Source organism: Vulpes vulpes, chromosome 13 (genome assembly GCF_048418805.1).
Source record: "Vulpes vulpes isolate BD-2025 chromosome 13, VulVul3, whole genome shotgun sequence".
Lineage (NCBI taxonomy): Eukaryota > Metazoa > Chordata > Mammalia > Carnivora > Canidae > Vulpes > Vulpes vulpes.
In genome coordinates, this window is record NC_132792.1 from 75,132,721 (window position 1) to 75,145,154 (window position 12,434).

Genomic DNA, 12,434 nt, shown 5'->3' on the forward strand with positions numbered 1-12,434 from the left:
TCATTTTTATATGCTTATGTCTGGGTGGAATTGAACTTCAATGAACATTGAAGACACAGGCCTTATATTATATACAAGAGATATAAAAATAAACAAGAAACAGTCTCTGTTTTCTTGCCGATGTTTTCAGGTTACTGGATGAGACAATTACAATTCAGAGGGTTAAGTTTTATAATAATAGTAAATGCCAAATGCTATGGTGACATAGAAGCAATACACTCTGACAATGTTGCTGAGATGACATACCAAAGGAGGGTATGTTCACCAGCACAAAAGGGCAGCAGGAAGTTTGTAGGGTCTATTCTTAGTGCCACTTACCTATTACCTCACAATTCAGAGCAAGTTATTATTATTATTATTATTATTATTATTATTTTAAGGTGGCTTTAATGGCTTGACTATTTTATGAAAAAACTGTTGTGGATGTTACACAATTAATCTATCATTCATAAAACTTAATCTCAATTAAATGAGGAGAAAAGAGCATTTATTAGCTGTGGCCTTATAGGAAAAAAATTCCTCCCTCCTATAAACCTGATATTATCAAATAACCTTGCCAGTGGAATCAGTGTTCCATGACAGCAAACTAACCATTGATAAATAGCAACAACTTCAATGCTGACTTTATGACATGAGTAATAGGGGAAGCTTAAATGATAGGTTTACTCTAGAGCACACTCTAGCTTTACATAGCTCTGTAAACATGAGCATAGTCACAAGTTTCCAAGACATAGCTGAGAGAGCTGGCTCATGAATTTCAGGCACTGTCTTTAATGAATGAGCAATATCTATATTGTCCCTGTATAAAAGTAACTTTGCCATTCACAGTAGCCTTTCAGCGCTCTCAGGAATAATGAGACCCATTTCAAATGAACATAGGACTTTAACTTTCCCACAGGGTCCTATCTCCTGATTTCCTACAAATGTGGTCAAGTAGATTGTCTGGGTATCCAAACCTCAGAGTGTTGGTGTACAGGGTTTCAGGAAAGGAAGTGATAACTCCTCAAAAAAAAAAAAAAAAAACTTCAGAGAAAATACATTATATCAAATGTGACATTGTGTCTGGGGTAAACATTACTGCACATTTGCCTAAATTCTTACCAGCAATGACTCAGGCATTTAGGATAATCTGTTAATTTTGTGAAAAATATAGTAGAAAAATATTGAAAGCCCAATTTTCTAGTACATAATATCAATATTGTATTTTTTTCTTTTTTTTTTAATGAGGTACTTAGATTTCATTCAGTAGGTAGTATTTTAGATCACTAAAATGAAGCTTATCTGTTAAAACACAGGGACAAGAGCATTCATTCTGTGTACCTCTTCTCTGACCTACTCTCTCACATTTTGCTGTGGCACTCATTTCAAATGTAATTGTATATTCTCTCTTGTCAGTTATTGTGGTCTCATGTGTTTACTTTCTCTCCCTAGTTAGATAATGAGTTCTTAACAGACATCATGTTTCATACTTTTGTATTTTTTATTATATTGAGCTAATAACAAGCCCCTTGGAAAAGCCACTGAAATATGTCTATTTTTTAAGATTTTAAAATTAAATATATAATGATAAAGACCTATCATGAATGGATATCCCAATGGATTGTGAAAAGCATATATCAAAACAATACACTGTGTTGTCAGATAAACTTTTTTTTTAACCATCAGTCTTTCAAGTAAAAAGTATCAGTGTTTCTTGGTTTTCTGACTGAGTGATAATGAGATGTATCTTTATCTTCTTGCTTCAAATGGAGTCAAAAGGAAACCCATGAACTGCAGCCAAGGCCAGAAATTCTCAAGGCATTCAAAACAAACATGCAAGAAGGACTATATCAGTTCTATAAGTCAGGAGGGAGTTTCACACCTACCAGTACTTCCAGCCTAGCCACCAGTACCTGCCTTCAGTCCCCAGGGCTAATCTCATCAATCCTTTACCCAGCATTAGATTCCCTGAGAAACAGACTGAGACAGAAATATGCAACACAATGTGGGGCTTTCTTTGGTGGAGGGCATGCTTATGAGAGCAACACTTGTTTAGAAGAAAGAGCAGCAGGACTGGGCACCTGGAGAAGTTGAACTGCAATGCAGTTGCAACAGAAGCCTTGGCTACTTCTACTGAAAGCTCTGAGATTGCTCTTCAGAGTTTGTCCTGCCTTAAGGCAAAGGTGAATGTGGGCTGCCCCTATGGGGATGTGATTTGGGGTTAGATAGTTCTCTGACTAAGGGCAATTCCCCAAAATGGATTTAGCTAAGATCCATTAGATTCCAGCACTCTCACTAAGTCGAGGAAATGAATACCTTAGTCCTGAAGTGGAGAGAGAGAGTAATGGCATACTATGGTATCCACTATAGTCTACACTTCACAGTTCAAATCCACTTGCTTTGTATATTAAGTTTATTTTCTACTTACTCTTCTATTAATTCCCTTTATCTTTGCCAAGTATCTCTGCTGATCTAGATGGCTTACTTGGTGGTATGACTCAGACCTTTCCTGTGAAGGGATCTGAGCTCCTAGTCACCATAACATTTAGATTCTCTATGTGCTGCATATGTTGATTTCTTGCCAGGTTTGAGCCAGGAAAAAACAGGAGACACTGCAGTGGATCACTTGGGTGCTAAACGTATTCTTCTCTGTCACCAAAATGTAGCAGCAGCCTCACTAATCCAATGACCAAAGTCAGTTACTCCTCCCAGAATGGTGACTCTTCTTTACTTGCTGACTAGCCCAGCAAAAGAAGTCCAAGTGACTGAGAAGCATTCAAGGCTTAAAGTTTAATAGGACTTTTACTATGTTCCCTGGTGGAAGCATTCTTTTTGGGGATCAGGGATCATTAGAACCACAGAACCTAGATTTGTGGTGAGGTATATGTATAGGTCCTCCAAGGTGGTCACTGGAAGTCATAGTAAACCAAACCATTCCTAAGACTACCTCTTAGTTCTTGTATCCATTTATTCAAGGGCATAGCATTATATAATAATCATAAAAGTGCATATTGCCAGTGGACAGGCTTACTCTGGCCTACTCCTCCCCTGTGGCCCAAAACCCAGTGGATGGTGTGTCCTGGCCCAGTGGTTGCAGACAATCTTCACAGAGGACACCCCTTGAATTCCTGGCTCTATGGTTATGAGGGATTATGTTTAGGGTGCCAAGGGACTGAAACATCATAGAGACAGTTCTTGGCAGGCTACCACTGTCAGGTCATTACACAGAGAGCAGACTGAGACATTCCCCCAGTCTTCCTGTGACCACTTCTTGTAGCCTGAGAGAGACAGCTGTTTGCCTGAAAATAGAAATAAACACAGAGTCAAGTAAAATGAGGAAACAGAAGAATATATTCCAAATGAAAGAACAAGATAAAATATCAGAAAAAAATTAATGAGAGATAAGTAATTTACTAGATAAAGAGTTCAAGGGAATGTTCATTAAGGTGCTCACCAATCTACGAGAAGAATAGATGAACACAGAGGTTCAATAAAGAGATAGAAACTATAAGAAAGTACCAAACAGAAGCCCCAGAGTGAAGAATATGATAACTGAACTGAAAAATATACTTGAGGGGTTCAACAGCAAACTAAATAAAGTAGAAAAAAAGATCAGTGACCTGGAAGACAGGGCAGCGGAACTCACCCAAACAGAGCAGCAAAAAGAAAAAAAGAATTTTAAAAAGTGAAAATAACTTAAGGGACCTATAGGACAACATCAACTGGAACAACCTTCACATTATACAGGTCTCAAAAGGAGAAGAGAGAGAAAAGGACAGAAAACTTATTTGAAGAAATAATAGCCAAAAACATCCCTAACCTGGGAAAGGAAACAGCCAGATCCAGGAAGTACAGAGGATTTCATATAAAATGAAGCCAGAGATCCACCCCAAGATACATCATAATTAAAATGTCAAAGGTTAGTGATAGTGACAGAATCTTAAAAACAGCAAGAGAAAAACAATTTGTTATGTATAAGGAAAACTCCTTAAAACTATGAGCAGATTTTTCAGCAGAAATTTTGTAGCTCAGAGAGGCATCCCATGATATATTAAAAATGCTGAAAGCAAAAACTTCTAGCCAAGGATATTATACCTGGTAAGGTTATCATTCAAAATTAATAGAAAGATAAAGTGTTTTCCAGACAAGTGAAAACTAAAGTAGTTCATCACCACTAAACTTGCCATACAAGAAATGTTAAAGGGTCTTCTTTAAGCTGAAAAAAAGAATGATAATCATAACAAGAAAACATATGGAAATAAAAGCTCATTGGTAAAGGTAAATATATAGTGAAATCAGTAATCATAAAGCTAGCATGAAGGTTAAAAGACAAGAGTGGCAAAAAAATAATTATAAGTATAAAACTTGGTTAAGAAATAGACAAAATAGAGGCACCTGGGTGGCTCAGTCAGTTGAGCATCTGACTTGTGATTTCAGCTCAGGTCATGATCTCATGGGTTGTGCAATCAAATCCAGCATTGGGCTTTGAGCTCAGGTAGGAGTCTGTCTCAGATTCTCTCCCTCTCCTTCTGCCCCAACTCCTCCACGATCCCTCTCCCCCTATCTCTCTGTCTGAAATGAATAAATAAATCTTAAAAAAAGAAATAGACAAAATAAAAATATATGAAATGTGACATCAAAAACATAAAATGTGGGAGTAGGGAATAAAAACACAGTTTAGTTCAAATTCAACTTGCTATCAACTTAAAATAGACTAGTCTATATATGTTCATATATGTAAGCCTCATGGTAACCACAAAGCAAAAATCTATAGTAGATACACAAAAAACAATGGGATAGCAATCTAAAAGTAACACTAAAGAAAGGCATCAAACCACAATGGAAGAAAGAAAGAAAGGAAAAATGGAACAGACAAGAATACAAAACAGCCAAAAAAACAGTGAACAAAATGGCAATAGGTTCATATCTATCCATAATTACTTTAAATACAATGGACTAAATAGTTCAATCAAAAGACATAGAATGGATGAATGTATTAAAAGAACGAGATCCATCTTTATGCTTTCTCCAAGAGACTCAGATGTAAGGAAACATGCAGGCTGAAAGTGAAGTAATAGAGAAAGATGTTTTATGCAGATGGAAAAAAAACAAATGAAAAGCTGGGGTAGCTATACTTATTTCAAACAAAATAGGCTTGAATACTGTAGTAAAAAATAAACTGGGCATTACATAATGACAAAAGGGTCAATGCAGCAAGAAAATATAACATCTACAAATATTTATGTGTCATAGAAGCATCAAATTATGCAAAGCAGATATTAACAGACATCAAAGGAGAAATCAATGGTGATACAGCAGTATTAGAGGATGCTAACACCTATGTACATCAACAGATAAATCATCCAGACAGAAGACCAGGAAGGAAGCATTGACACATTAGACCAGATGGACTAAACAGAACATTCCATCCAAAAGCAGCAGAAGACACATTCTTCTCAAGGGCATATGGAACATTCTCCAGGATCGATCATATGTTAGGCCACAAAACAAGTCCAAATAAATTTAAGAAGATTGAAATCACATCAAGCATCTTTTCATACCACAATGGTGTGAAACTGGAAATCAATCACAGAAAACAAACTGGGAAAAAAATCACAAATACGTGAAGATTAAACAACATGCTACTGGACAACCAATGGGTCAATGAAGAAATCAAAGGAGAAATTAACAATAAAAACCTGAGACAATGAAAATGAAAATACAACATACCAAAACCTTTGGGAAGAACAAAAGCAGTTTTAAGATGGAAATTCATTGCACTTCAGGCCTACCTCAGGAAACAAGAAAAATCTCAAAAAATCCAACTTTACACCTAAAATCTCAAATAAACAATTTACTTGAAACTAAGTGAACTGGAAAGAAAAGAAACAAATGAAGTCCAAAGTTAATGAAAAGATGGAAGGAAATAATAAAGATAAGAGCAGAAATAAATGGAATAGAAAAGATCAGTGAACCCGAGAGCTGGTTCTTTGAAAAGAGAAACAAGATTGATAAACTCTTAGTGAGACTCACTAAGAAAAAAAGAGAGGGCTCAAATTAATATCAGAAATGAAAAATGGAAAGTTACAACTGATACCAAAGAAATACAAAGGATCGTAAGAGACTACTGTGAGCAATTATATGCCAAAAAATGACAAACTAGAAGAAATCAATAAATTCTTAGAAACACAAAATCTTCTGAGACTGAGTCATAAAAAAATAGGAAATCTGAACAGACCAATTATTAAGGATATTGAAGTGGTAATAAAAAACCTCCCAACAAACAAAAGTCCAGTACCAGGTGGCTTAACTGGTGAATTTTACCAAATATTCAAAGAAGATTCAATAGTTATCCTTCCCAAATTATCCAAAACATTGAAGAGTAGGGAGTATTTCCAAACTCATTTTACAAAGTCAGAATTGCCTGGTTACAAAGAAGTGGACAAGGACAAAACACACAAAAAAAGAAAATTATAGTCTAAAATCCCTGATGAACACAGATGCAAAAATCCTCAACAAATATATTAGCAAACTGAATTCATCAATACATAAAAAAGATTGTACAGTGTGATCAAGTGGGATATATTTCAGGGACTCAAGGATGGTTCTCCACCCATATATAAATCAATGTGATATCCTACATTAACAAAATGAAGGATAAAAAAAATCTTATGATCATCTCAATCAATGCAGAAAAGCATTTGAGAAAACACATACATTTATGCTAAAAATGCTCAACAAAGCAGGTATAGAAGGAATGTACTTCAATGTAATAAAGGCCATATATGACAAGTACACAAATAACAACATACTCAATGGTGAAAAACTGAGAACTTGTCCTCTAAGATCAGGAGTAGGGCAAGGTGCCCACTTTCACCACTTTTATTCAACATAGTACTGGAAATCTTAGCCACAGCAATCAAACAAGAAAAATAAACTAAAACCATCCAAATTGGTAGGAAGATGTTAAACTATCACTATTTTCAGATCACATAATACTATACATAGAAAACCTTTCTAAAACCTTCATTTAAAAAACTTAGAACTGATAAATTCAGGAAAGTTGCCGAATATTAAATCAATATATAAAAATCTGTTGTGTTTTTATACACTAACAACAAATTATCAGAAAGAGAAATTTTTAAAAAACATTCTTACTTACAATTGCATTTTAAAAATATCTAAGGCTGAATTTAATCAAGGAGATGAAAACACCTGTACTTTAAAACTACAAGACATTGATGAAGTAAATTGAAGAAGACATAAGTAAATGGAAAGATATCCCATGCTCATGGATTGCAAGAATTAATATTGTTAAAAAATCCACATGGCCTGAAGCACTTTACAGATTCAATGCAATCCCTCTCAAAATTCCAATGACATTTTTCACAGAAATAGAAAAAAATCCTAAAATCTGTATGAAACCACAAAACATCCTGAAGAGTCAAAGCAATCTTGAAGAAAAACAATGCTGAAGGCATCACACAACCTGATTTCAAACTATATTACAAAGCTATAGTAATCAAAACATTATGATATTGGCATAAAAACAGAAACATTCATCTGTGAAACAGAATGGAGAGGCCAAAAATAAACCTGTACATATATGGTGAGTTAATTAGTGACAAAGGAAGCAATAATAATTGCTTAATAATATACGATGGAGAAAGGACTGTCTCTTCAATACTTGGTGTTGAATAAACTGGACAGCCACATGCCAAAAAATGAAACTATCACTATCTTGTACCATACACATTAACTAAAAAATGGTTTAAGGCCTTGAATATAGGACCCAAACCCACAAAATTCCTAGAAGAAAACATAGGCAGTTAGCTCCTTGGCATTGCTTTTGGCAATATTTTTGGATCTGACTCCAAAGGCAATGTCAACAAAAGCAAAATAAACAAATAGCACTACATCAAACTAAAAAACTTCTGTGCAGTGAAGGAAATCATCAAGCCAACATAAAGGCAACCTATTCAGTGAGAGAAGATATTTGCCAATCGTGTGTCCGCTAAGGGATTAATATCCAAAAGATATAGAGAATTCATGCCACTCAATCACAGGAACAACAACAAAACACATCAATCCAATTTAAAAATGGGCCGAGATCTGAATAGACATGTTTCCAAAGATATATAGTTGGCCAAGAAACATATTAAAGGATGCTCAACATCATTAATCATCAGGGAAATAAAACCAAAACCACAATGAGATATCATCTCACACCTGTCAGGATGGCTATTATAAAAAAGATAAGAAATAACAACAACAACAAAGAAATAACGAGTGTTGATGAGGAGGTGCGGAAAAAGTTAGACTTGTGCACTGTTTGTGAGAATGTAAATTGGTGGACCCCCTACAGAAAACAGAAATGAGATTCCTCAAAAAACTAAAAATAAGCTTTGCGCCGTGGCAGTATCGTAGCCAATGAGGTTTATCCGAGGTGCGATTATTGCTAATTGAAAAACTAAAAATAGAATTACCATATGATCCAACAATTCCACTTCTGGTTACCTATTTTAAGAAAATAAAAACACTAATTCAAAAAGATATATGCACCTCTCTGTTCTTTGCAACACTATTCACAGTAGCCAAGATACGGAAACAAAGTTATCTAGCCATGAATGAGTGGATAAAGATGATGTCATGCACACATGCATGCACACACTCGATGGAATGCTACTCATCCATAAAAAAGATGAAATCTTGTATTTATAACAATATGGATGGACCTGGAGGGTGTTATGCTAAGTGAAATAAGTCAGAAGCAAGAGAAAAACAAATGCCGTATGGTTTCATCTTGGCAGGGTATTACCTCCAAAGGTAGCATCTCAACTATGCCTTTAAGAATCCATTGTATCACTTCATCAGGCCAGAAATTTCTGCAATGTGTGGAAGTGATAATGACAGTGTATCCAATTATTTTGTTCCCATAGTCATCTTCCTAACAAGATCTCTTGGTCCAGTGAGATGTACGACAATTTCTTGTTGGTAGAACAGATGCTCTGTAAGCCCTCGGATAGTGTGGCACTACCTGAGGCTCTAAAGGCAAGAAAAGCAAATCCATATCCATAAGATGTGTTAATTCCAGTCAAGTTGAATTACTACCCCTTCCAGAATAAAAAGAGCCTAGTGGTTGGTTGGGTCACCTCAAAGGATGGTGCCATATTGTGTGTATGCCATTTCTTTCCTTTGATGACAGACTGGACTGTGAGAGTAGCTAAATCAGTCTTAGTGGGAATCCATATTTTGGGTCTGTTCAATGCCTCATTCCCTACCCTTGAGTCTACTCCATCAATGACTCCATTGCAACAGCATATGATGGCTGGAGACAGAGGCTGGCTAACTTCTGATCAGGCCATTCTATCTGGATGATGGTTTAATGCTTTGGTGAGTGTTCTGTGGTGGGTGTGATCATGCAAGACAAAGGCCTTCACATTTCACCCTGACTTTCATAAGTCCACCCACATACCTCTTCCTCAGACCCTCTTGTCGCTGATCTTCCAGCTAAACCATTCCTTTCTGTCCCCACCTGACTACCTAAACTATTCTCTTTGCCTGTGGGTGCATATATTTTCTTACCTTGGCCATTTCTCTCTTCATGCAAAATGGAGGACCGGTTACATTGCTGCCCTGCCCGGTAGCTCTGCCCACTGGGGAGATTTCTTTACTCCATCCCTTTGAGAGCCACTCTTAAGTGGTGACCTGAAGCCTATTCTCAAATTGCACTCAGATGCTTTGCTAACTCACTTATAAATCAAGTTAATTCTTTTTCTTTCTTTGTATTTGCTATTCAGGTTCATCTGTGGCAGCTGGGGGTGAGGTACTGCCACCATAGTGGTGGATGTCATGGAGTTCTACTCATTCATCTTGCTTGTTTCCTGTAGACTTGCTTCAGCCTAATATTGGACCTTTCATTTTATGATGGATTACTTCCAGGCCTACTTGACATCATGACTTGGTAGATTAACAGAAACAGGTTCATGATGGCCAGCTCTGGTCTCAAGGTCAGAGATTTGATCTCTGCTAGAGCTGCTTTTCAAGTAATTTAAAATTCTTTGCTGCAATGTCATGACTTTGCTCCAGAAGTCCGTGATTCTTCCATTATCTTGCCATAAACTCCATTAATATGTTTTACTTTTCACACGGGTACCTCTAAACATCCCATAGGCTCTATTGGGTTTTATATCCAACCAACAAGACTATCCTCAGTGTAGCTTGGGTCAGCTCTGCAGCCCTTTCAAAGCTTTCCACACCTCTTGTCACTCAATGCATGGGTCCAGATACTATTCCCAAGTGGGGAATATGCTGCCCTAAAAATCTAAAGAGGCTAATCTGGCATTGTGCCTCCATCTCAGTGGTGGAAAGTGTGAGATGCAATAATTTGTCCTTTATTATAAATGGTAATATCCAGAATGCTCCAGTCCACTGATCCCCAGAAAACTTCACTAATACGGTGTGCCACTGAATTTTTGTTGGTTTATCTTACATCCTCTAGAACACAGATGTCTTGCCAAAACTTCCAAAGTACTTGCTGCTTCTGATTACTTATTCTTGTTAGTATGGTGTCATCAACATAATTTACCAGTGTGATATTTTGTGGAATGTCTAGATTATTTAGGCTGCATTGTGATCAAGGGCAGCAGAATGTGCAGTCTTTAGCAAGACTTTAGATCTCCACTTTTCCTTATCATTGGAATGCTGGGCTGGTCTTGGTTCTGCTCTCTGATAGAGACGGGATAGAACATATTTGCCATGTCAGTGACTGACATGGCAAATATTCCGGCTAGCTGCTGTGTTAGAACTATTTTTTGAGTCTGTGGTGGTCTACTATTAATTACCATGCACATTCTTTTTTTTAAATGTTTCTTTATTTATTTTTTAATAAATTTATTTTTATTGGTGTTCAATTTGCCAACATACAGAATAACACCCAGTGCTCATCCCGTCAAGTGCCCCCCTCAGTGCCCATCACCCATTCACACCCAACCCCCGCCCTCCCCCCTTCCACAACCCCTAGTTCGTTCCCCAGAGTTAGGAGTCTTTATGTTCTGTCTCCCTTTCTGATATTCCCCACACATTTCTTCTCCCTTCCCTTCTATTACCTTTCACTATTATTTATATTCCCCAAATGAATGAGACCATATAATGTTTGTCCTTCTCCAATTGACTTATTTCACTCAGCATAATACCCTCCAGTTCCATCCACATCGAAGCAAATGGGGGGTATTTGTCGTTTCTAATGGCTGAGGAATATTCCATTGTATACAGAGACCACATCTTCTTTATCCATCATCTTTCGATGGACACCGAGGCTCCTTCCACAGTTTGACTATTGTGGACATTGCTGCTAGAGACATCGGGGTGCAGGTGTCCCGGCGTTTCACTGCATCTGTATCTTTGGGGTAAATCCCCAGCAGTGCAATTGCTGGGACGTAGGGCAGGTCTATTGTTAACTCTTTGAGGAACCTCCACACAGTTTTCCAGAGTGGCTGCACCAGTTCACGTTCCCACCCACAGTGTAAGAGGGTTCCCTTTTCTCCACATCCTCTCCAACATTTGTGGTTTCCTGCCTTGTTAATGTTCCCCATTCTCACTGGTGTGAGGTGGGATCTCATGGTGGTTTTGATTTGTATTTCCCTGATGGCAAGTGATGCGGAGCATTTTCTCATGTGCATGTTGGCCATGTCCATGTCTTCCTCTGTGAGATTTCTCTTCATGTCTTTGGCCCATTTCATGATTGGATTGTTTGTTTCTTTGCTGTTGAGTTTAATAAGTTCTTCATAGATCTTAGAAACTAGCCCTTTATCTGATATGTCATTTGCAAATATCCTCTCCCATTCTGTAGGTTGTCTTTTAGTTTTGTTGACTGTATCCTTTGCTGTGCAGAAGCTTCTTATCTTGATGAAATCCCAATAGTTCCTTTTTGCTTTTGTTTCTTTTGCCTTCCTGGATGTATCTTGCAAGAAGTTACTGTGGCCAAGTTCAAAAAGGGTGTTGCCTGTGTTCTCCTCTAGGATTTTGATGGAATCTTGTCTCACATTTAGATCTTTCATCCATTTCGAGTTTATCTTTGTGTCTGGTGCAAGAGAGTGGTCCGGATTCATTCTTCTGCATGTGGATGTCCAATTTCCCCAGCACCATTTATTGAAGAGACTGTCTTTCTTCCAGTGGAGAGTCTTTCCTCCTTTATCGAATATTAGTTGACCATAAAGTTCAGGGTCCACTTGGGGGTTCTCTATTCTGTTCCATTGATCTATGTGTCTGTTTTTGTGTCAGTACCACACTGTCTTGATGACCACGGCTTTGTAGTACAACCTGAAATCTGGCATTGTGATGCCCCCAGCTATGGTTTTCTTTTTTAAAACTCCCCTGGCTATTCGGGGTCTTTTCTGATTCCACACAAATCTTAAAATAATTTGTTCTAACTCTCTGAAGAAAGTCCATGGTAT

General features: G+C 37.3%; 1 protein-coding gene and 1 pseudogene across 7 annotated transcripts in view; both read left to right on the plus strand.

The window, feature by feature from the left end:
• ST18 (ST18 C2H2C-type zinc finger transcription factor) overlaps positions 1-12,434 on the plus strand; it is a 290,499-nt gene that overhangs the window by 201,034 nt on the left and 77,031 nt on the right. The window lies entirely within an intron of this gene.
• LOC112932548 (U4 spliceosomal RNA) lies at positions 8,381-8,507 on the plus strand (annotated as a pseudogene).